Below are 27767 nucleotides of genomic sequence, written 5' to 3'. Positions count from 1 at the left end.
TTATAATACATTATAAAGTCATATTGTACAGTGTCAAAGAGCATTACAAATAAAGAAATCCAAGTAATCATCAGTTTTGAAACTTGAAATCCTGCTTAGCTTTATTTCTTTTTGCTTTTCTTGTAATCTCAAAAATATAAAGATCTTTCATTTAAAAAGTCACAATTTCACAACAAGGAACTAATAATGCTAATTTTGTAATCCTGCAATACATGATTGCTTCATTGAAATAATCTCTTTAAATAAATAAAATATCTGTGACTACAATTTGAGTGATTTGTGCTGTCTGGTTCCACATCTTCCAGACCTTTTATACAAAGAATTTTCTAGCAAAGCAAATTTTGCATGAAGCTGGAACCAGGAGGATACTTAATGGCATTGGGAAAATTATCCAAGGAGCCAAAGGAGGGTTTTCTAAAGGTAATAGCTTCCTCTTAAGGTAAGTTTAGAAACTTCTCTCCCCTGAGATCCATAGCTACATTTTATTTGGCTGCAACCCTGTCATACTTTGAAACTATATGTACCCCAGATAAACATGTTCTTAAATTTAATCCATTCTGATGGTGTAAACCCACTGTAAGTAGGACCTTTTGATTAGGGAACCTCAGGTGTGTCCCACCTCAATGAGGATGGGTCTTAGTCTATCCTAATACTGGAATTCTTTATAAGAAGAATGGAATTTAGACAGAGACAGAGAAAGCCATAGGAAGAATGAGACTGAAACTAATGGAACCTGCAAGAGAAGGGAAAGACCAAGAGGTACTGCCATGTGTTTTGACATGTAACAGAGGAGGCAAGGATCACTGACAGCCAGCCCCAGAACGCTGGTCTTTGGAAGAAAACATTAATGATGCATTGATTTTTACTTTTCACCAGCTTCAAATCATGTGTGAATAAATTCCATTGTTTAAGCCAACCCATACCTGTATACTTGAGCAAGCTGGGAAATTAACACAAACCCACTTAATCTTTTGCGGTAGATTGTATTACTGTTTAGCAAATATTCACTCTCTCCTCCCACCTACTATGGGAGGAGCAAAATTCCCCACTTCACTGATTTTGAGTTAGGTAACATGACCTACATTAGCCAAAAAAATGTGAGGGGATGTGACAGAAAGTGTATACAAGCAAAAGCTTAAAATATGCATGCATGATTTGTCTTGGTCTTTGCACTTTTGATATCTGCCATGAGAAAAGATCTCTCCCTGCTGGCAAGGGCTCCTTCAGCCTGGGTCCAAGAATCACAGACAGATGGTGCTGCCCTGATCCTCAGATACCACAGAGAGTAGAGACATCCCAGGCAACCCACAGGCCCATTGGTGAGAATTAAATTTGTGTTGTTTCAAGTTACTGCTATGCTTGGATTGATTTTTATGTAGTATTAGCACAACAAAAGCCAACTAATACAGAAATTAATATGAGGAGTGAGCAACTGCCTGAAGAAAAATTTAAAGCTGACTTTGGGACCAGATGGTGGGTGGCAAGGAAACCATGTGTTTATGAAGGTTATCCTGTCCTATTCCACCATAGAATGTTAGTTGGGGGAGGGACATAAGTATTCTAGAGAATCTTACAAGATTTTAGAGTTCAAGCTTGAAGCTGTAAAACCAGCAAATATTAAGGAGGTGTGTCATAATTGGGGAAGGGATAAGTATATTTTGCATGCAGAAGGAAAGTGAATATTTGGTATCTACAGAACAAATTGTGAGTTGATTGTAATACTGTTCAACAAATATTCATTCTTCCCACCCCACAATGGGAGAAACATCTGTCTCCACCCTATTGATGTGTATAATAAATACCCTATTCAAGCAGAGACTTGAAATATGCTTAAAACATGTTTTAGCATGGTCCCTTAACTATTCTCTTCTGCCATGAGAGCATGCCTTAGTCAGCTTTTTCCCTCAACCTGGATCACAAAATGACAGATAAGTTCAACAGAGCTAGAGCACGGAGCAAAGATTCTGTAGCCTGCGAGTAAGGAATATTTTTTTGATGTAATCCATTGCATTGGGACTGTTTCCTGTGCAACATTATCACAGAAAAATTCATTAATACAGCATCCCATAAAGATGTGTGCCAAATCAGCAATCTCATGAGATTACAAAAGTGAATAAAATTCATTATGCATGAGAAAGAAAAAATGATATTAACAGATTTCATCTGATCTTGCCTTCTTCCTACTTTCTCATGTTTTCGTATGTTTCATCTTTATGTAGTTCTGTCACATTCTATTGCAAAGACCTAATTTGTTCTTTTTTCTTTTTACCATCCTTCCATAGTGCTTCAGGAGATTCCTAGATAAATTTGTGAGTTCATGAGTTCAATCAAGCTATTCCCCAAATATAATTTATAGACATTTAATCTGAAAGGATTAGTTTTGTATGGTAAAATAGGAAAGCATTGCTAAAAACTGTGCAGTATTTGTTATGCTTTTGGTATATGAAAACAAATACAACAAAGCACTTGTGATTGTATTTACTAGTGGCTCCATTATCTACTCTTTACCCCATATCTGTTTTATGTCATTATGTCAATTTTGTTTTTTATTGAATTTCTTCAATTTTGTTTTTTATTGAAGAAACTTTCAAATGTACAGAAAGGTGCAGTGAATGCAATGAATACTAACCACTGTCGAACTTCGCTTCAACAATCACCAACTCATGTCCAGTCTTATTTTATCTATACTCCATCCACTCACCTGATCCAACCAGATGGGATGAACTATTCTCTTTTTAATCAATTTTACTGTTTGATAGTAATAAAGCATACAACCCATCCAAAGTGTACAACCCATCCACAGTGTGCAATCAATGGTATGCACACTGGTATAATCAATTGGTATAATCACATAGTTTTGCATTAATCACTTCAATCATTATTAGAGCATTTCCTTATTCCAATAATAATAATAAACAAGAACAGACAAACAAAACTTTTAATAATCACCTCTCAATCTCTCTATGCTTCCCCTGCTGTATTCCATAGCTGCTCTTCTCTTTCTGTCTTTACGATTTATTTTATTTATATTTTGTAAAGATGGAGTCAAACAATATGTCAACTATTAGGTTGAAGTGGAACATCTTCTGTTTTGAAAATCTGAAATCTGAGTAATAATACCAAAGAGAAAAAAATCTTTGACAAACCATCCAACTTAAATAAAGGAAGAAACCAGGGCACATTAGTTTGAAGGATTTAAGAGTCCTCTTCTAGCTGCTCACAGAATTGATAAGAGGATTAGGTTGGCTTGTAAGCATATTTGCATGCCAGAATAGACACCAGGGAACTGAAAACACAGCTGGGATGCTTGGATTATGTGTGTGACAATCTCCTGAGGGACTGACAGCCAGATGCCCACAGTAAAGCCTGCATTCCTTGTGTAGACATGAGACTAATGATGCAGCCAATGATGCACCCAATAAGACAAAACTATCTGTTGGTTTATTCATCCACCATTTTGTCAGTTGTAAGTATGAATAAAGAAGAGAACATGGCCAGGAGAGCAATTTATAAGGGAGATTACTGGCATGTAGACATGCTCTGAGAAGTAGTTGTCCATAAATTTGAAACTCTTTATCACAGTGCTGTCTTATGTTGTACCATTCACTCCACACTCTCATGTATGTGATTTCATCAGCATGAAAAATTAAAAACTATTGGAAACAGTGATTAATCCATAAAATTGGTTAATTTATTAGTATGGACTATTATTTTCTTTAAATTTCTCTCCCCTTACCAGGCCCTGCCCCCCACCCCCACCCCCGCCCCAATTGTCTGCTCTCTGTGTGTTCTTCTTTGTCCGCTTGCATTCTTGTCAGGCAGCACCGGGAATCTGTGTTTCTTTTTGTTGCATCATCTTGCTGTATCAGCTCTCCGTGTGTGTAGCACCACTCCTGGGTGGGCTGCACTTTTTTTGCATGGGGTGGCTCTCTTTGGGGAGCATACTCCCCCTATGTGGGGGACACCCCTGTGTGGCATGACACTCCTTATGTGCCAGCTAACCACATGGGTCAGGTGGCCCTGGGTTTGAACCCTGGACCTCCTATATGGTAGGCAGACACTCAATCAGTTGAGCCAAATCTGCTTCCCAATATGGACTATTAATGGAGGATTTATGGGGACTCGAAGAAGATAGGTATTAAGTTAATATAGTAATATATTAGTAATTTTTTCCTTAATAGTGAGTAAATGGCACTACCTTTAGAATGACTAAGTTGGTTCCTATCAAGTGAAAAGATACAAAAAATTAGTGTATTCCAACCATAGCCAACTATAGCAATACTCATAATATTGTTTTGGGAAATAAACTTGTCTGGACTTATCACAAAGCAATATTTTCATTCAGACTTGTCACTATTTTTGTCTTTGTACATAGACCTTCCCAGCAATGCACTGTGGAGACTGATAAATTTTCCAGTTAATTGTATTTGTTTTTGTTTGCTAGAAAGCTGCTTATGCAAAGTACCAGAAATGTGTTGGCTTTCACAAAGAGTATTTATATGGGGTAAAAGTTTAAAGGCTGTGAAAAGTCCAACTCAAGGCACCATAAGAGGTGCTTTCTCACCCAGGTCAGCTGCCATTTGTTGGTGGGAGATCTCTGCCTGGTCTCTGCCTTCCCCTCTAGCCTTCCTCTCTTAGGCTCAGCTATTCTGCTTTCTTCCCACCCTGCAACCTAGCATAGGGCTTGTTTCTTTTGGGGCCTCCTGTATCAGTTTCAGCTGTTTCTGCTCTCTTCCCAAATTCAGCTATAAGCTATCAGGCATACAGCTGGACTGGTCTCCTCTTGAGCTGCTCCGTGGGCCCAGCCTCTTGCAAGCTTCATGCTCTCTCTTGCATTGCAGAATCAAATATGCCAGCTCCCTTTATCCTCTGTCTGCATCTCTGTGTCTCCCTTTATATCAGACCTAGAGAGAGGGCCAAGACTCAGTGTGACTCATGCCCCACTGATGTAATCCAATCAAATGAGTCTCACAGCCACAAGAATGGATTCGTTTGCAAACATATTCTTTCTCTATTGGCTATTCATAAAATAATCTCAAACTGCCACTGTATCATAGCAAACAAATAATAACATTTTATAGACCATCGTAATTTAGAAAGTGTTTTACACAATTTCATATTCAATTCTATTAGCTATTCAGTATGTTACATATATATATAACCATGAGAGCTGATGATTGACACCGAATTTTCTTCGCACTCCCCTCATGTAGCTGGTTAATGGAAGAACCTGAATCTAAGTTTTCTAAATTCAAATCAAATTGACTTTCACTAAGTGAAGAGGAGATTTTATTATTGTTTTTCCTCCTCATATCAACATTATATTGATAGGACAAAAGTTAAGTATCCACCATACATAATATATATCTTGTAAAATTTTTAAAAATAATTTTAAACATTTTTAAATTTTAAAAATTTTAACAATTTTCATGTTAAGAATCTTGATTCAAAGTAAAATTATTTAACACAACACAATAAGAAAACAATATAATATTTAGGTCAATTATTTTCCTTAAAATCTATATGGCAGAAAGATGATACTTGAAACTGGCTAACTTAGGAATGTTTTAGAAGCTTTTAATACAAAAGGATTTTAACCTTTTCTGTGAGTTAGTACCCATCATTTCTATTTCTATTTCTATTTCTATTTTTATTTCTATTTCTATTTCTCTCTTTCTCCAGAAAAAAAAATATTATGTTAAACAAGATTTTAAACAACACTTTAAATTTATGAATACATTTTTTATTAAAAATGAAAGGAAACATAAGATGTTCTAGATGGCTATAATAAAAAATCAATTCACATAAAAAATAAGATATTATAGCTACGCTTCAGTGGGTATTGCTAAGAGACAGGAAGAGTATCTTTTATTTAGTATATAAAATGCAAAACATTTCCTTTTCCATCACGACTCATTTCATCTATAACTCAAAATAATGAATCCATCCCTTGGACCTCTCAAAAGGATAAGCAATTCATCTTTCCAAGCACAAAGGGGAAGAATCTTTGTGAAAATGATATATCTCAGTTTTTTCCCAAAGTTGGCAGGCCTCACAACCATTAACAAAACATACCCTACAAGGCAGCAAAATTTACCTTTGGCGCCAGTCCCAAACCTCTTTTAGATTATCATTATCCTACCTCTCTTCCTCTGTTTCTCCCAAATGTATTGAATTTCTTTGCTCAGAGTATCATCCTTCCAGGTGGTATATATTATTATTGATGTGTGTGTCCATACGTTGTGCATGAATCTTAAGGATAAATGTTCCTAAAACCTAATGAATTAATAATTTAGCAGAGATATTGTATGTTTTCAGATTATTTAATTTTCAGTAAGTAGTCCATTTATACTTTTCAATAATCAGAAATCATAAATAATTACTATGAAGTGTCTTGTTTCCAACCTTGTTCCCAATCTTCTCAGTTCCTGTCTGTTCCATAAAAACAAACAAATAAGGAAAAAAAGGGAAAAAACACTTTTATTTAACTTTTGTGTTTTATTTAAGATATATTTTAAGCATAGATGGCATGAAATAAAAATATATTACCTCTCCTACCCCACTGTTTTTAAAGTAAATAATAGAATATTATCCACAAGGTTTTGTATGTTGTCTTTTATTAACTCACAGTATATTTTGGAGATTTTCCATCTAACTACACAAAGAAATTCTTTTTCAAAGAATCTATAAAATTGCTTTACTAATATTAATAATGTAAGAAGGCCTGCACAACACTGAAAGTAGTTTAAAGATTAAATCAAATGGTAATACATAATTAACATACCTCTTTAGACTTGACATATTTTTCCCACTGGTGGGCAAATTTAGAGTCTTCAAGTGATAAGCCATTGTCCTTAATTGTAAGACCAAGCACTTTAGGTATACAATCAGAAAAAAACACAAGGGCTAGCTATTTTTAAAAGAATGATTAAATATTTATGTGATGGAATTTAACTCAAATGAAATATATTACCTCTTAATAATTGCATACTTAGGATTACTATATTAATGATGAAAGCTATTTGCAATACCACAAATCATAAAGGAGCATATATGCATATAAATTTTCCATTCTAGCAGAAGTCAGCAGTGTAACATACAGAACGCTAGGCTGTATTTCCATCTGAGTTTTTTTACATGTAAATTTTATGTCGTATACATACATACAAAAAATTCACAAATTAAATGTACGGCATGTTCACAAAGTGAATACACAGGTATAACCAGTGTTCCAATTTTAAAAAAGGAAAAATACCAGCACCCCTAAAGCCTCTTTCATGAAAAGGACAGAGGTATATTTACCTCAAACAGGAGAACAAACATTTTTTATCTGAGGCTGAAGGAAAGAGAAACTATTAAACATCTGAAAGTATTAACTGTAATAACTCATTCTCTAACTATAACCTTCTACCCTGTCAGTTTTCATACCAAACTTATAGTACTTATAGTACTATAGTACTCATATATATACTTAGTACTCATTTGAAATCACAGAAAATTTCAGGTTTGACGAGTTGGACATATACAGGAAAGGCACATATATCCAATTCCCAATTTCAAGGAGATATAACAAATTGTACTAATTTGTGCCCTGAATTTCAATCCATGAGATTAGATAAAAACTGGGGTCCAGGAAGAATGTGAGGACTTTGAACTGGTTCCACCTCTCAGTTATCTTTTTAACATCTGAGTAATAACATCAATAACGAGGAGAGGTACGTTAACTAAGTTTTCTGCTGTTCCAGTAAATTGAAATTGTACAATGCTCCTTTATGATTTGTGGTATTGCATAAAATGTTATCATTAAAGAAGTAATATTAAGTATGCAATTATTGAGGTGATATATTTCACTTGAATTTAACACACAGGATTATATCCTTTAATCTTTATGCCAATTCTATGAGGTAGCTATGATTATTATTCCCATTTTATAGATGAACAAAGTGAGATAAGAAAAGAGCTAGAGAGGTGGACCAATTTAGGATGGGTCATTCAGCTTGGAAGTGTAGGAGCCAGAATTCAAAGCCAGTCAGTCTGATACCAGTAAAGCAGTGGCTCAGAGAGATTCTCTCAAGGAGTCTGAGAAATCTAAGAATCAGCCTGTAAAGAAGTAGTAGAACATATGAGAGACCTCAGTTAGTTAGGCTGCAGCTTATAAGAGAGGTCCAGGCCCATAGGTGTGGGGGACTGGAGCCAAAATCAACGTTCAGAGTCCCAGAGACAGTTAATTTTGCCAGTGTTGGAATCCTCAGCTACTCCATCGGGATTCCCCTCTGACCAATACAGACTGTCTCCAAAAGTGGGGTCATTTTCCTCCAGCAATTAGTATTCTCTCTGTCAGTCTCTAACACTAGCCTCTTGGAAATGATAGGTTCCTTTTAGTTTTATGGTCCTTGTCCTGAGGTAATAATCCAAAAATTTTCACAAGTATGTGCTTTCTTATCTGAAGAGGACCCTTCCTTCTTGTATCATTCACCATGGCTTGTAGTAACAAATAAATCCCTACAATTCAATGACTTTAAACAAAATTTTATTTTCATCATCAAGAGTCTGAATTGGGTAAAGTAACCTCTCTATATCTTCTAGGCATGCCATCTAGAATTGCTAGCCATGGAAGAGTCAGAGAAAAATGAAAGAAGCACACTTACTGAGAATTGCCTCAGCTTGAAAGTCATAACTGCAGAGAAAGCTGGGATATATAGAAGTACACATGGATATTTGGTAAACCCTAACTCCACCAGAAGCAATTTTATCCCTTAGAAGTTAAGAATACTGCTATTACCCCTACTTGTTCTGAAATATTGATATTGACATTCTCATTGCTCAATGGTGAGCTTCAAATTCCACTGGCCATTTCTTCTAGGACCCACCCAAGCCCTTAGACTAATTGGATTTCTGGTGGGGAATGCAGTGAAATCCTAGTGTAGGCATAACCCTCTATACAGAATTATATTTTTAAGTAATTTGGATTGGTTTAATTGTGCAAGGTGGGGGAAAAAAACCTCTCCTAACATTTTTTCCTAATCCTGATGACAACTTTCTATAGTTCTTGAAGGTAGGGAAGTCTGGAAAAGAGAGTGAACTCTTCTCATCAAAAGCTTTGGGTCTGGATTTCCATGACCTTTACTGATTCCCACTCTACAATTTCTTTTCTCTTTATTGTTTTTTTTTAAAGATACATAGATCACAAAAAATGTTACATTAAAAAATATAAAAGGTTCCCCTGTACCCTCCACCCACTCCACCTACTCCTCCCACGTCAACAACTTCTTTCATCATTGTGGCCCCATCCCAGGGTCCACAGGATGTAGGAATAAAATATGGATTAGAATGGACTTACTGGTATTGTACTATAGAACTATTGTGACTAGTAATGGAAGAAATTGTAACATTGATGTGGAGAAAGTGAACACGGTAGTTGCTGAGGCAGGGAAAGAGAAGAAGAGATATGATGTCGGGGCATTTTTGGGACTTGGGGTTGTCCTAAATGGTATTGCAGGGACAGATGCTGGACATTATATATCCTGCCATAACCCACTGAAAGTACCGGGGGAGAGTGTAAACTACAATGTAAACTATAATCCATGCAGTGCAGCAGTGCTCCAAAATGTATTTACCACTCTACAATTTCTGATCAGTTTTCCCAACTTCATGTGCTTACATACCTCTCAATCATTTGACTCTTTCTTGCTTTTTAATTTTTGTACATTTAATTCCTCTTCAAATGGAGTATTTTAATAGTTTCATATCTAACAGAATTTTACAAGCAGCAAGTTTGTTGTAATTTGATTTCATAGATATTTACTAACACATTATATGCAAGCCACTTTTCTATTAATAGGCATTGGGAGATACAAAGATAAGACATTATTTGTACCCACTCTAAATTTACAGTTTAATAGAAAAGATATAGAAGCAAACTGTGACATAATATGAAATAAGTACTATTTAGAGATAAAATAACAAAGAACTTCAGAGGAAAGTGTGATTAACTATAATGGGCATATCTGGTAAAGTTTTTAAAATGAGGTAGATTTTAACATTCCTTTAATGGATAAATCAGACTTTCAGAGGCAAAGAAGGGAGAATGCTGGATTAGTATAATAATATAAGTCAAGATTCAAACCAGTGAAAGTTTTAGGAAATTGAATATGGTGAAAAATAAGTGGATGATGAAGTCAACACAGAAAATTTCTCAGATTGCACGGACTCATTGAAATTTTTGAGGAGAGACTTGTCTTGTCATGGCTCAACATATACGTTAGAATTTCTGATTTGTATCTTTACTAGTGCAGCAGGAATAATTTCCTGACTAGCTAGTGAAGGTTTTCTCTCCTTACCTTTAGTGGGTTGACTTGTATCTTAATTCTCAGTATATGTGAATATGACCTTAATTAGACATAGGGTTTTTACAGTTGTAATTAGTTAAGATGAGGTAATAATGTATAAGGTTGGGCTTTAAATATGATTACCCATGTCCTTCTAAGGAGAAGATTTGCAGATGCAGACACACTCAGAGGGAAGATGGTCATGTGAAGCAGAAGTAAAAATTCCAGTGGTGCAGCTGTAAGCCACGGTATAGGAAGGATGGTAGGCAAGTACCAGAGGCCAGGAAGACACAACAAAGGATTCTTCCCCTGAATCGTCAGAGCGAACATGGCTATGCCATCCTTTGATTTCTGACTTCTAGCCTCCTAAATAAATTTCTCCTACTTTAAACCACCCAGTGTGCTGTTTTTACTCTTTCCCTGGAAAATGAATATACCCCCCAATTCTCTAATTCCAGTTCACTGAGATAAACAGAAATAATGCCCTGCCTCAACCCTGACAAATGATAAATAGCTTTGTTTAGATATGACCTATTTCCCATTACTTAGGCTCAGTTCTTGATCCCATTGCCTTGATGTAGATAAAAATGCCTGTATTGACACAATCCTCTTTGAAATCTCCATGACCTATGCTAGGTGGCTCTCAAGATGTGCATCTGTAATTAGATCAGATGTTCCTGGATCCTAAGAATCTGCTTTTTTATTTTCTCACTCCTATTCAAATTTATACTCTAATCACAGCTGGATTCTCTCACACCTAAACATACCTCGGCTTATTTTCATAACTTCCACCTTCCTATTAATTTCCTCTTTCACTAACTAAGTTCTGCATCCCCAGATAATGGGTGCCATGCCACTATACCCCACACTTGGCAGTTGCAATCACAGAGGAGGATTCTTTGTGTTCCCATCATGGAAAACAGAAGAACTGGGCAATAGTGGTATTTAATGGTTTGATAGAATACTAAAAAGGATAAAATGTCCTTTAAGACATTTTGTTTGGTTTCTAGGGCAGAAAAGACTGCTTTCAGCCTCCTTAGAAATTATAAAAAATTTGTTGATTTTATAAGCAATAAAGAATCTGTATTGGTATAAGCCTTACAAATATTAAAGGTTGAAAATGTACAAATATCAATAAAAATCAGTGAGATGGTTAAATCGTAAGAGTGTGTCTCAAAAGATACATCTTCGATCAGATCATTACTCACATAATTCCAGGAACACATGCCAAAAGAAAAATATATCTGTATCAGAGATTGGACCCAGATAATTTGCTTGACATCATCTAACAAGAGAAAACAAACCAAATATTGCATCTCTATGAGTGCTTCCTGAATACTGAATACAATCAATATAAGTGATAGCTTTTAAAATAATGCCTCCAAATAACATGATGTTCTTATGCTTTTTTGCTCCCAATGTAGTTGGTAGTGCCAGCTAAGAAAAGTATGATATTTACACATCACCACAGGGCAATTAGCAATTGCCATTTGGAAAGAAATTTTTTTTTAAGTAGAGAATTTCAGCAAATAGTTTATGTATAAATGAAGAAAAATAAAAGAAAGGGATGTATGAAAATGATTCTTATTTCAAGGGAATACTTTCAGGAAGCTTTCTATAAATTCGTTTCTTCAACAAATTTCTTCCTACAATCCAAAACATTTATGTCAGTACATTTGAATAATTTACTTATTTTAACCTAGTATATATAAATTTTAAGTTTATTTAGAACCTTGTGGCTTAGCTGCATCTTTATTTATGAATTCTTTAATTTTAATAAGTTTGTATTTCCACTGAAAACATGCAAAATCCCATTCAGTTTAATTATTATGTAAAAAAACTATAAGTCCATGTTTTTACTATTAAGTTTTAACTTAAGGCTTTAAAAATAAAAACTCACTAGCTTCTACTTAATTTTTTATAATTTTTTTTTGTTTCTAAAGAAGCTTTAGATTACATAAAAAGTTACATACAAAATATAAGGGATTCACATATGCCCCACTCTCTCCTCTTCCCACATTTTCCCATATTAACAACATCCTTCATTAGTGTGGCACATTTGTTGTAATTGATGAACATATATTGAAGCATTGCTGCTAGCCATGTATTACAGTTTACATTATAGTTTACACTCTGTTCTGCACAATTCTGTAGGTTATGAAAAATATACAGTGGCCCGTATCCATCACTGTAGTGTCATGCAGGACAACTCCAATGTCCCGAAAATGCCCCCATTTTATACCTATTCTTCCCTCTACTTAGTTTTAAAACTAATTTGAAATTTGTCTGGGTAGTCATGATCAAAAATAATTTTTTTCAAATGTGATGTGTTGTTCAATACTTGTATCTAAAACCAAAAAGAGTCCCTTATTGATCTATTTATTTCTGAGGTCAATTATGGTGGTTTCAGACATTAAAATTGCTATTAACTATGATATTGTTTGGGCAGTGGCAAAACCATGCTATTAGTTAAAGTTCAAACTGTTATTGATTGGCTTTTTTCAACAATAAATATAAACATACTTGGCACTGATATTTAGCTATTTCTTTCTGACAGTTAAGGCACTAGCAAAGAGAGAAATTCAAACACGTTTTACATGACCAGTACCATACCTCAGACAAAATTAGTTATTGATTATTTGTGTCCACATACACTCTGCATAAATCTCTAATAGAGCACTTACCACATAAGATGATGGTTTATTTTTGTGCATGGATCATAAGTTTTTTAAATTCCATGTACCGCACTTAACAGAGATTTCAAATATTCATCGGGAATAAATATTTTCAAATGAATGAACTAATGATGGACAAATAAATAAAAGTAACAAATTAAATATTCACCAGCAAAATCAAGTCTTGGGAGCCATATTGAATAAAACTTTGCTGATGATTGAAAGTTCTAGATTGGCACTGTCCAATACAGGAGCCACTAACCATATACAACTTTTGCACACGTGAAATGTGACTAATACAACTGTACTTTTTTTTTTATCGTATTTAGTTTTAAATAGTTTAAATTGAAATAGCCTAGAGTTATCTGGTTAGTGACTACCAAAATGGACAGGGAAGATCTAGAAGTTCTTTAAAAAATAAAATTGGGCAACCTTTGAAAAGTGTAGATAATTTTCTTTCTTAAATAGTTTTGGTAAATCAGAAGACTGAAAAGAGAATTCAACCAAAGACCTCTCTAAAACCATAAGACATGAGTCACAGCCAAGTTTTCATTGATAAAGAACAAAAAATCATGAAACTGCTAAATAAAAGTCACTGTTTAAAAACCAGATCAAATAATTCCAAAATTGATGACTTTGCTATCGCAATTAATTATTATGCCTAGAGCAAAAGAGTATAGATTCAGTTGACACAAATGGAGAGATGAAATGTGAAAAAAATAGAAATGAAATATGGAAGAAAGTGATGGACAACAGAGTTGGTCACTAAAAAGTAATGACTATCACTGTTTGTTCCATCTTGAAACCTGCAAGTCTGCAGCATGAATTTCAAGAATGTAATAGACTACCTCTTAATGTACCAGGACAACGTGCCAACATTTCCAAACATTCCCCTGACCTGTCTAGACTGAGCAACTACCATTTTCCCTTGGAATTCACTGTTTGGCAATTGATTGCTTTTAACTTGACTATTTTTCTCTAGCTTATGTAACTTATTTACTCATTTAATAGTATTGAAATCAAATACATGCTATGCCATACCCTTGGCACTGGAGTAGATCTGAATTAAGCAGACAAAACTCCATGCCTCCTAGAATTTAGTGGAAGGATAGAGAAAACAAACAACTAAAGGACATAACTGAAGGCAGGGAGAGGGAAAAAGAGGTATAATATGGGGGCATTTTCAGGACTTGGAATTGACCTACATGACATTGCAGTGACAGACACAGGCCATTATATATCCTGCCATAACCTACAAAATTGAGTGGGACAGAGCATAAACTACAATGTAAACTATAATCCATGCTTAGTGGCAATGCTCCAAAATTGTTTATCAATTGCAATGAATGTACCACACAAATGAAAGTTGTTAATGTGGGTAAGGGTGGGAGGTGTGGAGTGGGGCATATGGGAATCCCTTATATTTTTGTGTGTAACATTTTCTGTAATCTAAGTATGTTTATATATATATATATATATATATATATATATATATAAATGCTATTGTATGGTAGTTGATGACAAATGCTCTACAACAAAATAAAGCAGGGAAAGGGTGTGCATGCATTTGTGTGTGTCTGCAGGAGGAGAGGAAGAAGCATATGAATATTTGGAGGAAGAGCATTTACAAAGGTGAAGGAAGGTAGGACATCTTTGAGACAGAATAATGTCTGACTGAGTTGAGACAAAGCCAGGCAGCCGTGAAACTGGAACAAAATGTAACTGGGGAAGAGTAATAGCAAGCACACCAGACAAGTAACAAGGGCCACATAATGTAGACTTTGAAATGCCATTTTAAGGACTTTAACTTTCAAGCTTTTTTATATGGCAAAACTTTGGAGGAGTAGCTTGATCTTTGATAGTTACTCTAACTCTTGTATTGAGATGAGACTGCAAATATTATGGGCAGAATTACAGAGACCCTGAGGATTAGGAGACTTTGCAATAGTCCATGTAAGAGATGATGATGGTTTGAACCTGGGTGGTAGGTGAGTAAGTGGTGAGGCACAATCATATTCTAGATGTGGGTACAGCTAATGGATTTGATAGATGGATTCATTTCCTGTATATGTGAGACATTGCAGTCTAGCTTTGAAACTGAGCAAGTGAAAGAATGAAGTGGTATTTCCTGAGATGGAGAAGGCTGGACAGGAGTGAGTCAGAGAAGGAATATCAGGAACTAAATTTCGAACTTGTTTTATTTTTGATGTATTTGATCTGTGTGTAGTCATTAATTTAAAATTTCTGGAGTTTAGGGAAAAGTTTGGAACTAAAATTGCACACTTGGGAGTCATCAACACCTAAACTCTGTGAAACCCAGAGATATTAGCAAAGGTTACTAGCAACAGAGAGGGCCAGAAATGGACACACTATGGACAGAATCATCCACGATGAAGGTAAGGTGAAAAGTATTATGTAGAAAATTCATGACTGCTAAGGGTGGGTGAAAGAAAAAGCCTAACAATATTTATTGTCATGTGAGAGCATCACAGCACAACAGTTAAAGAGTGTAACAATAACCCCAGATGCCTCCAAGAGGAAAAATGTTGCAGCATTCAAAATATCAAAAATATTCTATTATTAAATAGAAAAGTGTGAATTACATTTTAGAATGTGTTCCATCAAAAAATGTTGCCATATAAACATTTTACTAATGCAAATTTTTAACCTTCAGTAATTTGAAAATTCTATTTTTCTAGGAACATAGCTTTAACATTTCAAAAACTGAGATGTTAATTGCAATCTCCAGCTGAACTATATGGGAAATTTAAGAATCTCTTAGGACAGAAAATGTGTTCTTCATTCTATTCCTATCACCATATACTTTATTGAACTTCTGGGAAGTTCAGAATCAGACAATACAAATGGACTCTATAACTAATATTTGGTTCTATCATTCCATAGATATGAATTATTTTTAGGAGTTATGAAAAACCCAATTAGTACCTATTAAGTAAATTGAACCTTTTTAGGGAGTTTAAGTCTTACCAGAATTAAGCAATGTGATTCTCTCAGTGGAGTTCTAACCCAGGATTCTTCTCTGAAAGTCTAAAAGAGGGGTGAAGTGTGGAGCTGGCCCATGCGCAGTGCTGATGCGCACAAGGAGTGCCGTGCCACGCAGGGGTGTCCCTCGTGTAGGGGAGCCCCACACGCAAGGAGTGCGCCCCATAAGGAGAGCCGCCCAGCACAAAAGAAAGTTTAGCCTGCCCACAAATGGTGCTGCACACACAGAGAGCTGACACAGCAAGATTACACAACAAAAAGAAACAGATTCCCGTGCCGCCGACAACAACAGAAGCAGACAAAAGAAGAACACACAGCAAATGGACACAGAGAACAGACAACTTTGGGGGGGGGGGTTGGGATGGGGAGAGAAATAAATAAAAATAAATCTTTAAAAAATAAAAATAAAAGAGGAGTGATCAAGCTATTTTCTACCTAGAAGTTATAGTTTCATTATGACTCAGAACAATAGATTCCAGGTGTTTCTTTGTTTGCACTTATCAACGAAGGACGAAAGGGAAAAATGTAATACTCGTATATGTTGTATCAAAAAGAAGTGCTTATCTATGTTATTATTTAAAGCAGTCCAAACCCTAGTGTTTCATGTTTCGAAATTCTGTGACACTTGGGGATGCTGAATGATTTTTCTGGTGCAGTATGTCAAACTCTGGAATAAGAAACTAAAATGGGTAAAGGGCCCTATATTTTATATTAAAAATGCACTATATATCATAGAATGGCAGAATCTGATATTTAATGTAGCTACAATATATTTGTAGAAGTATTAGTGTCATTACCATCATTTATTTACTGTCCTAGTTTTCTAGGGCTGATATGACAAACACCACAAATTGGTTATTTAAAAATAGGAATTTATTGTCTTAGTTTTGGAGGCTAGAAGTCCAAAATCAAGGTATTGTCATTCCATGCTTTCTCCCAAAGTCTGTAGCATTCTGGTGCTCACTTGATACCTACCTCTGTCACATGGTCATATGTCTCTTCTGATTTCCACTTCTGGCTTCTACTAACTCAGGGGTTCTTAACCAGGGGTCCATTGACTCCTAAGGGGCCTGTGGAAAGATTTCAGGGGATCTGTGAGCTTGAATTGAAAAAATTCAATTTACTATCTATTTTCTCTGACCTCTAACTGAAATCAAGCATTTTCTTCACTAATGAATGTGTGCAATAAATTACAGTAGTATTCATTTCATATCACGTTATAGTTGTTGTATATCTCGAAAAATCACTTATGCTCATCCATACTTTGAAATTACAGTAGTTGTTAGAACCTATGCTAACTGAGTGTCATAAAACTATCAGCCACTACATTTTGAGAAGGGGTCTGTGGTTTTCACTTGACCAGCAAAGGGGTCCATGGAACAAAAAAGGCAAGAACCCCTCCACTAACTATGTCAGAATATCCTTTATTTATGGGGACTTTGGTCATAATGAATTAAGGCCCACCCAGATTCAATTCGGTCACATCTTCACTACTAACATATCAAAGATTCTATTAACAAATGGGTTCATACCCACAGACCCAGGGTTAGGACTTGAGCATGTCTTTTGTGGGGACATGCTTCAGTCTTCAACATGTACCTATTTCCCCGATAACTAGTAGTCATTTTAAAACAATCTAATAGGATTATGGTATGAATCAGAGACAACAAGCATCTATAAAAATGTTTTAAATAGCTTTTGGTAAGATGCCAGTTTCTATGACCTTCTTTTCCATTTTAAAAGATATGTCTTTTAAAATATATAGAATCTTAACTGGTAAACTGCAGAGATTACTTGGTACCTTACCTTAAATATATTTAAATTAATTTCTCAATAGAACATAAACATAAGGCGCAGTCTTTTTAAATGTTTTCAGTATGGTCATATGTTTATTTTTAAGCTTTTTTAAGTCACTGACAAAAACTAGTTGTGACTTGCTCAAAGTATCACTGAAGTTCATTCATTTCAAAATATGTCCTCCTAGTTATCACTTTTAGATTAGTAAAAATGTGTAATGATAGAGGTTAACTTATTTGTTACTTTTAATAGAATTATTTTTGTTGAGTCCATTTCCCAAATAACCACAGTAGCTTTTAAGTAAAACTAAGTGGTTAGGTAATAGAGGACACTACAGTAGGTTATAATAGTATATATTGCATACAAATAAAATTCTGGGATTTGTATTGTATTTTCCCTTGGGGGATGCCTAAGAGGATAAGAATGGGTTCCACAAGATAACATTTCATAATGATCAAACACAGTTTTACTTTTGCTTATATTTTCTTTGGATTAGACTATGTTGTCTAAAATATCAGCTTGCTTTCCTTTAAAATGAAATTATATTGACTTGGTGGTCTGAAAATCTCATTCTGAGCTAAGCCAAGCAATATATGCCTTTGAGTAATATAAATTAATTTTATGTTATTTTCTAAATGCAGTTTATTTGGTGATCAGGACCTTCCAAAATATAATGTATTAGGAAAAGCAGTAAAAAAATATCCATACAGCAAAAAGCTTGGGAATGGAAAGTTTTTAACTATTTAATGGTTTTAAAATTGTTTTGATTTGCAAATTCAAAACACTGAATTTAAAACTTAGATTTTCATTTAAATGATTAATCTTTATAATTAAAATATTAGTTTTATTTATACTGGATGGAATTCTCTAACTGATTTTTCAAGATCACCTTTCTTTTTTAATTATTCAAGTTAAACACTGACTTAGAATGATAGCTAGCTTTGGGATTGGTAGATGTAGACACTTGAAGAAGGTTTACTGCCTATGCTAAATTGCACAGGATATTATATCTTTAAGGATAAAGATTTACAAAGATGAAAATCTGATCTCACTTGGTTGAAAACTAAATGATTTTTCTATTATCATCAATCCATTCTGTTAAAAGTAATTTATACACTATTACTAAGAAATATGAAGCATTCAATTAAGGAATAATTCTGTGGTCACATGTTTTCCATTTTTCATCTACATTATCCATGATTCATTTTAAGTTAAAATGTACTAAAGAAATTCAGTACCCAACTGTCCCTTTTCTCAAAAATAGTTAGAGAGAAAAAATAATTTTTTATCAATAAAAAAATTTCATAGCAGCTGATTGACTTTACTAAAGAAATGTTTACAAATTATTAAATTTATCAAAATATGCTTCCATTTTTTCTGATATACAGAAGAGGAATTACAACATATACACCAAGGCCTTTTTGGACACAACCTCTAAAATCCAAACAATTTTCTGTATTTAAAGGAAAGAACTTTCAGAATATGAATTAAGTCAAACTACTCATTATGTCAGTTGGTAGCTGTTAATTGGAGATGATTCCTGTTCTAGTTTAATATATCAAGGGGAAAAATTTCAGAACAAGTCTTTATGAAAATTTTTGGTTGTTCTTTTCATTAGCCTAGGAAGTTCAATAAGTCAGCCTATCTTCTGACCTCCAAAATACAAGCACTTTCTGTTATTAATTAATTTAGCACTAAATTAATAAGCAAGGTACCCTTCTGTGAACTGAGTTTAAATGTAATAAGGCTAAATTTTGATCACCCTTTTTAAATTCATTAAATGATTATTTACCAAAAGAGCTTATTGAAATAAAAATTTATATGAACATCTTAGCATGTTTATTTAATTTATTAAGCAATTTATCAAGTCCAAGCATTGCAATTTTAGTCAATAATGTATTAACTGTAGTGAAATAAGGAATGATAGTGAATTTTAAAAAAGACCAATGACCTTATGTATAGTTAAGATCTAAACTCAGTTTCGTTAAATTGATAGCCTGCCTCTCTTCAAGACAGGGGAGTCATTTATAACATTGTGTTTCTGTGGATGAGATATTAACCAGATATTATTCACATATTAAAAAGTCTCTAATTAGGTAATTAGCATCCTGGATGGAACTTTTCAATCCCTTTTCTGCTCTAAGAATTGTTATGATTTTGCTAAATGTATCAAATGGTCACAATATGTCAGAAATGATATCAGGGAACGTAGAAAGGAAAACTTGTTAGTTTTGTTTATAACTACTTCTTATATTCATGTTACTCACTCTGAAATAAATTACATTTCTAAAAGGATAAATAGAGAGGAATCTGAGCCCCACTGATTAAAGTACTTTCCTCATGAAAGAAACAAACCAGCAGGTGGAAATATTCTGTTTACATGTTATTACCTTGAGGCAAACAGTTTACTTGGAAGTTCAATTTAAAGCATTATTGAATTAATTTATATGGTTGATTTTTATACATGATGTGAGAGAAATTCTTCAGATATAACTATATCTACTGTCTTTGTTATTTGAGTTAACAGATTTTATTGCCTTAGGGTCACGTTAATTGGAAAGATTAAAAATATATACATACCCTGAGTCAACACTAAGTCAAAACCTCCAAAACAATAATAAAGTCTTTTTTTCCCCCCTATATCAAATTTGATTGAAGTAATGCAGCCCTTAATGGTTATCTAGTATTACCCGCCTGAACTCTTGGTGCCTGGTCTATGAGCAGTCATTCTATTTTCCTCTTTTCCATATTATCTGGATCTTTATTACAATGATATCAAAATGCCAACAAATAAATCAAATCTCTGACTTAAGAACTCTCTAAATGTAAACTTATTAGCATTTTAGGTTTTTTACCCAGCAGGAAATTACTTAATCAAGTTATTTTAATTCCTTGGCCTGTAGGATCTCTCTCAGTATCTTTAAAATGGTATCCGCCAAGGCTGAAAATGTCACTTTTAAACAAAAATTCTGTTTCTTATTAACTTTATAATATTTTACGTTCATAAACAATTGTATATGTGAAATGACAGCATCAAAATTCTTTTATGTGCTTAATTTTTCATGTCCACCATGTCATTTTCCAGGGTCAGGGAAACAGGGCATTCCATTGCCACAGAACATACCTTTTTCTCTTTGGTGATACTGTTACGGCCTTTATATAGGGGTTTCCATGTTCATGTAGCTTTGTATAGTTGGTGAGATTGCAATATAATGAGCACATCCTAGATTCACATAGAAAGAGAAATGTAACCAGTTTTCTCTCCTCAAGAATATGATTTTTTTCCAAACCCTTTTACTATACCACCACAAACACCATCAAAATTTTAAAGGGTTACAAAACATTTAGGAAATCTGCTCTTTGAGAATTTGGAGATTTTCATTTTGTTTGTACAGGGATAAATTATGCCAAACAACAGTATCAAATGATATGGACTAAATTCATTATTGTTGTGTATGATGTAATGTTACTCTTTATTTTAAATAACTATGATGCTGCCTTCTACTGTGTTTAAGCATCACATTCTATAATAATAAATTTTCATTAACTATATGTTACCTTTTAAGGTATAAAGAGAAATAATATAGTTAATTGTAATATACTCTATTTTAACTTTATTGCAAATATTTACATGAATTTATGTGAAATGGAGCATGTAATCTTTCTGTTGATTTCCCATTACCCTAAGACTAATAGACTATAAAGTTTCTGTAAACTACTATCTACCTTGGGAATATGTGAGCTTTTTGTATAATGTACTGCAAAGTATTTAACAGAAAAATCTAATTAAGCAGAACTGTAGATGCTAACAGAACATACGTGCTTTCAATTGTCTATGTTATTTGCTGATCTACAGATAACTTTCAGCTTGCTGTTTTCAAATAAATAATAAAGTCCACTAATAACAATGGTTTTTCATTAACTAAATGTCCTGCAACCATCAACTCAACTACTGCATGTCTCTCCCCTTAATGATATCCCAAAATGCTTAGGTAAGGTTGAATTTTTATGAAATATTTATTTGGTTGCATTTGCAAATTATATACCCATGTGAAGAACTGCAAAGTAGCTTTGTGCATTATAAAAGCTTCTTTTTCAGCTTTTACATTTTCTTTTCCTCCCTCCCATTTGATGGTCCTTTGTCCAGATGCCTCTTTCCTCCATGTATCTTGCCTTGGCTTTCTAAGCACGTCTATGGTAGCATTTCTAACTGAAACTGTTTTCACAGTAACCAGTGGGCTATGAAGGCATGTGTGCCCCCATGCTGCTCCCTCTGATTTACTCTTCAAAACTTGTCTATCCTATATCTCATTACTTCAGGGTTTCTTGAAAGGCTACATGCATACAAGAAATACCCTTCATATTATAACTGCTTAACATTATTCTCAATTTTTTAGCTAACAACAATATATTTTAAAATAACAAATATAAAGATTGTCCAATTCCTCTACAATTCTAAATCCCAAAGACTACCACTTTTATTTATTTATATTTGTATTTTTTCTACTGTATATATTCATATATTTAAAGAATATGCTTATACCACTTTCTAAATTTATCAACATATTATTATTGAATTGTCCAAATTGGATTTTGCTTGCTTATCTCACATATCTGTTTTCTACTCCAGTATTTTATAACACTCTTCTCAGTTTCCCTACCAAATCATCTCTAACAACATTTCTAAATCTCCATTTCTTGTTTCATCATTATAGATTGTATCACTTGAATCCACATATCTATGATTACTACTACCCCTCCTCTATTTTACAACATTAAGCATTTGGGCTTTTACATTGTCAAGGTTAACATAGATTTTGTTCTCTAGACATACCCAAGTTGTCAAATGGGGAATCAAGCAATACAATCTATACCTAATATAACAAGAAATGGAGACTTAGAAATGTTATTAGGAGAGATTTGGTAGAAAAACTGAGAAGAGTGATATAAAGATGTAGAAGAAGAAAAAGAGAGGAAAAGTGTAATGTAAGCAAGGTAAATCCAACATGGATAATTCAATTGGTAATCTGTTGCTAAATTATAAAAAAAACAATGCCATAAGCATATTCTTTAAATATATGACTGTTAATGGTATCCTCAAAGACCCTATCAACACTTGTGCTCAGTTCACCATTTTTAACCGAAGCTCCAAGAGTAATATTTTAATTGGAATACTTACAAATATATTCCCCACAAATATGACTAATAGTGAAAAACACCACTAAAATTTAGCAAAGGAATGATGTATACCCCACCTACCATCTTTGTAAGTTTTTTATTTCTGGGCTGATACTTTCTAGATTTTAACATCCAAATTTCATAGGATGGTTGTGTTTTTTTCCTCAATACAACATTGTAACGAAGAGTCTATTTTTTGAGGTTTGACTGCTCCAACTTTTCAGTTTCAACCCTCCTTCTTCTGCTTGTGCCCCACATCTGGACAAGCTGATAAGAAAATCTGGGTGCTCTCTACTTTGGCACCAACAAGAGATTCCAACCACGCAAACTATTACCTGCTTATGGGAACCCTCACCCCAGCCAAATCCCCTATTTGCAACAAAAACCAGTCCAGTCTCCTTCCCTTGATTTCTCAAACCATTATGTACCTGCTTGAGATGCGTGCCCTGTTCTCCCTAGAAATATCAATTACATAAGTAGCAAATCTTTTCATACCCTGTTAGTGTGGGTATGTGGCATCGATTTCAACATTCAAACCAAACCTTGGTCTAGCTACCTTTTCAGAGGATCGTAATGAACAACATTCAGCTGATGTTTATTATAAAAGAGTTTTTAATCTGGATCTCTAAAGCACAACAAAAAAGCAATATGTGGTAAAGTCTTGAATTACATCCAGATACAATTTATAGAACATCAGATTTGTACATAGAGTGGATTGTGGGAATATGGCGACAGGACTAACAGGCAGAGCTGAATGCTCTCACATAAACAATGGAGAAAGAACCAAAAGCTGTCTGAGGGAACTGCTTAGGGGGTCAGCAGACCAGGACAGTGCTACACAACTCCCAGGAGGGTGAGGGACAGGAATACGAGAAAATGAAATGACAAATATGAGTTACCAAGCCCCCATTGTGACCTGGAAGGGTTCCCCACACCCAAGGTATTAAGCTGTGGTAAAACACACCTCCCTCACTGCAGTCAATTGAGAGAGAAACAGACATCTTCCTCCCTGTCAGCAGTTACAAGGGAAAAGGGACAGCAGATCAGGGTGCTTTTCTACAGTTAATTCGGCCAACAGATTCCTTTGAATCTCCAATCTGGAGATTCAACACAGGAAGACAGGAGAGTCCAGACTGGAAACATCTCTGTGGAAAGGTGGGCCAACAAGCACCAAGCACCATCTCCTGGCCAGTCTTGAAATTGTATGGACAAACTGTTCTCTGTGCTCTCTGTATCCAACTCCTGGGAGCAAACTCTGCATCCCAGTAGTGAGTCCCTGATCCGATTTTGAAAACTTAAAATGGAAAATTTTAAAGACTTAGAATAAGTTGAAACAAATATCAAAGAAGAGCTATGAAAAAAACAATAGCCAAGAGATAGACATGGGGCATCAGAGTAAATTCACCAACATTTTCAAATAATTACGAGCTATACTAGAAAATAGGAAGAAATGGCCCAGTCAAAAAACAAAAAACAAAAAACAAATATCCTGAAGAATAGAATATTTAAGACAATAATAATCACACTTTACTAAATCACTTCAAAAAATTTAAAGAAAATATAACTAAAGAAATAAAGGATATTAAGAAGACACTGGGTGAGTATAAAGAACAATTTGAAAGCCAACAAAGAAAAGTAACAGACTAATAGGAATGAAAACCTGATGGGTGAGATTAAAAATACATTATCAGCATATAAGAGAAGATTTGAATTGTTTGAAGCCAGAATTAGTGATTTTGAAGACACAACATCTGAACTAAAAAAGTGCTATTGTTTGGGTAGGATAGTGGTTGGAAAAAGAAAGTCTAAGGTCATGTTATTACTAGAAGGAAAACTAAAAACTGTAACATGGAACTGTATAAGATAGTAAAACCTCATGTAAAAAATGAATATGGATGGTAGTGCTTATAGAAGGCTCCTTTTACAAAATATAATACAAATATACTAGAAAGAAGAAAAAGAAATAGCAGCTATATATGCCAGGGGAGGCATAGAGAGATTGAGAGCAGTGAGTTTTGTTTGTTCATTTGTGTTTTGTTTATTAATATTGTTGAAATAATGAAAGTGCTCTGGGAGTGATTGGGCTGATGAATGCACAAATATGTGATTATGCTGAATACCACTGATTGTAATCTGGATGAATTTATGCTTTATTTAATATATATCAATAAAATTGAAAATATGATTATGAAAAGAAAAATATGAATGTACAAAATAAGTTAGAGAGATGAAAGCAGTTATGTATTGTGTATTGTGGGGGAAGCTTAAGAGGGATTGAGAAATACATTTAAGAGGTACAGTTGTTTGTTTTTTTTGTTTATTATTACTATTAATATTGGAATAATGAAAGTACTCTGATGGTGATTGAATTGATGAATACAAAACTATGTGATTATACCAAATATCATTGTACACATTGGATAGATTGTATGCTTTATTAATATATATCAGTAAAACTGATTTAAAAAAGGAATTGTACATAGATATTTTGATATGCATGCCAAGTATTAACAAAGGGCAAATGTGTCTGACAGATGCTGGAGCTGAAGGAGGCATCAATCCCTGATGGATCATACTGTTACAAAGATAGTCATCCTTGATAGTCATAGTAATATGAGAAACTAATCCTTTAGAAAGAGCTTCTTGTCTCCATTGAAAGAAATTTATGAAACCTAATTAACAGGAAAGAAGGGGAAACTTCAGCTTACAATTTCTTCATCCCACCTCATTGACTACCTCCCCTGAAGATACATGAAAGACCAGGGAATTGTAAACAATCTCCCCTATAAATTGTCAAACAACCCTTCTCGAAAAAAAAAAAAAAAAAAAACTTCCAGGAATATCAGTTACTCTGAGTTTGATAGTTCCTTTTAATCCCAATTCATCCATGTCATCATATCGCCCCATTCTTCTACCACAAGAGATAATGTCTTCAGCTCTCCTTCCCCCAGCTGCTTAATTTTGTTCAAGCTTTAAGTTTCCACTTCACTTGGTGAGAAAAATTCAATTGGAAAAGTTGCCCAATTGTTTAATCGTATATGTTTTATATGCATTTTAAACAAATTTGTTTAATGTCAGGCATTATTTAACATGTTATATAATAAATATGTTTATGATTTTATATTCACATGATAATGTATACAAATAAAATGTATACAAAGAAAATTTTTAAATAGTAATTATTCAAGAACAGGAATTGGTGTTTTAAGCATTTCACATTAGAACATGTGAGTTAGCTACTTATATATATGACCATTTCAACTTTTAAAAGTTATGTTTCAGGAATTTTGTTCAAATGTTTGGGTTAATGAATAATATATTATATATTTTACCATTTAAAGCAATGTGGAGTTGAAATAGACCCCTAGTTAGCAATTTCACCCAAAACATCTGATTTTCAGGGAACAGACTGAAACGGAATGGAAGAGGCTGTACCCCCTAGAAATTACATCTCAAATCATAAAATATTAATCTATGTTTATATGCTATTTTTTTGTTTAAAATAAGGAACTCAGCAGTCAGAGCTGCATGTGTAAATACTCAGTTGTTTTCAGTTCCTAACACCATTACTTTAGAATATATTAAAGGATTTAGACAAAAATAGTCATTCCTTAATTTCATTATGAACATTATTGGTAAAATCGAATTATTGGGATGGGATGGAAGCAAGCTACAGATCTTAACAATAATTTGTTTTCCATTCAGGGATCTAAATTAAAAGATTCAAAAAAACACAAAACAAGTTATCAGTACTTCCATCTGATCATTAAAATAATGAGACTGAAATAAATATACTGCAGTATCAAGATAATTTCCTGGAAGCAGAAACAAAATAAGTTTATAAGATTATTAAATACTCAATATACAGGGAAATACATATGCCAAAAATGTTTAAATAAAAAGTGAAATGAAATATTGGGGAAAGTGGATAATGAGTTATGCTATAGCACAGTGATGTACTATAAGAAAATTATTATTAAGAACTGTGAATTCTTAAGCTTTCTAATCAATAGCCTCTGCTGTTTTAGCCTAGAATTGTGGATGATTAACTTGTCTTTTGTCCTTTGGAATGTTGTAACACTGCTATGCAGGCAACCCCATCATCCATGACCCAAAAAACAAATGTTTAAGAAGAACCAAATACCAAATGTGATATTTACACATCCTGTTTGTATCCCCTGTAAAACTAAGAGCTGAAAACCTCTATGTTCCTGTTCAGTGTACCATAAATAGAATAGAACAAAGACCCCTTGAGACACCACATCTCTCCTGTGGTAGGATGGCCACCCCTTGCCAGATGGATTTGGTTACTTTCGGTGAAGGCATTCCTCATGAGTTGCAAGACTCATTGGAGTTCTGAGATTTGGAACCCCTTAAAAGGGATGGTCCCCAAGTTGTCAGTTGGAGCCTCAACCAGGAGGGGACACTCTGCCTGGGACCATTTTTCTAATCTGAGCTCTGATCAGCTGCAAAGGGGCTCCCCAGCCAAGTGAGAGTTCAGATGTTGAGTTTTCCCCAGATTTGGTGAGTAGTTGTATACACTTTCATTCTTTCCTATATCTTTAATTGATTACTTGTCTTTTCTGTGATTGCTCAATTGTTATAATCATTTTATATAACCTGAAACTCATTTAATTGAATAAAGCTGCCTTTGCATAACATTTAGAGTTTCTGCCTCTTCCTTAGTAGAACACACAGTAATTATAATGGAAAAAAAAATGGGTTATCTTGAGAATTTTTGAAGAACCTCTTTCCTTCTGACATCACATCCCATCATTTCCCTTCT

Source organism: Dasypus novemcinctus, chromosome 4, assembly GCF_030445035.2.
Source record: "Dasypus novemcinctus isolate mDasNov1 chromosome 4, mDasNov1.1.hap2, whole genome shotgun sequence".
In the NCBI taxonomy this organism is placed as follows: Eukaryota; Metazoa; Chordata; class Mammalia; order Cingulata; family Dasypodidae; genus Dasypus; species Dasypus novemcinctus.
The sequence above is the reverse complement of the archived record's forward strand: the minus strand, read 5'-3'. Positions refer to the sequence as shown.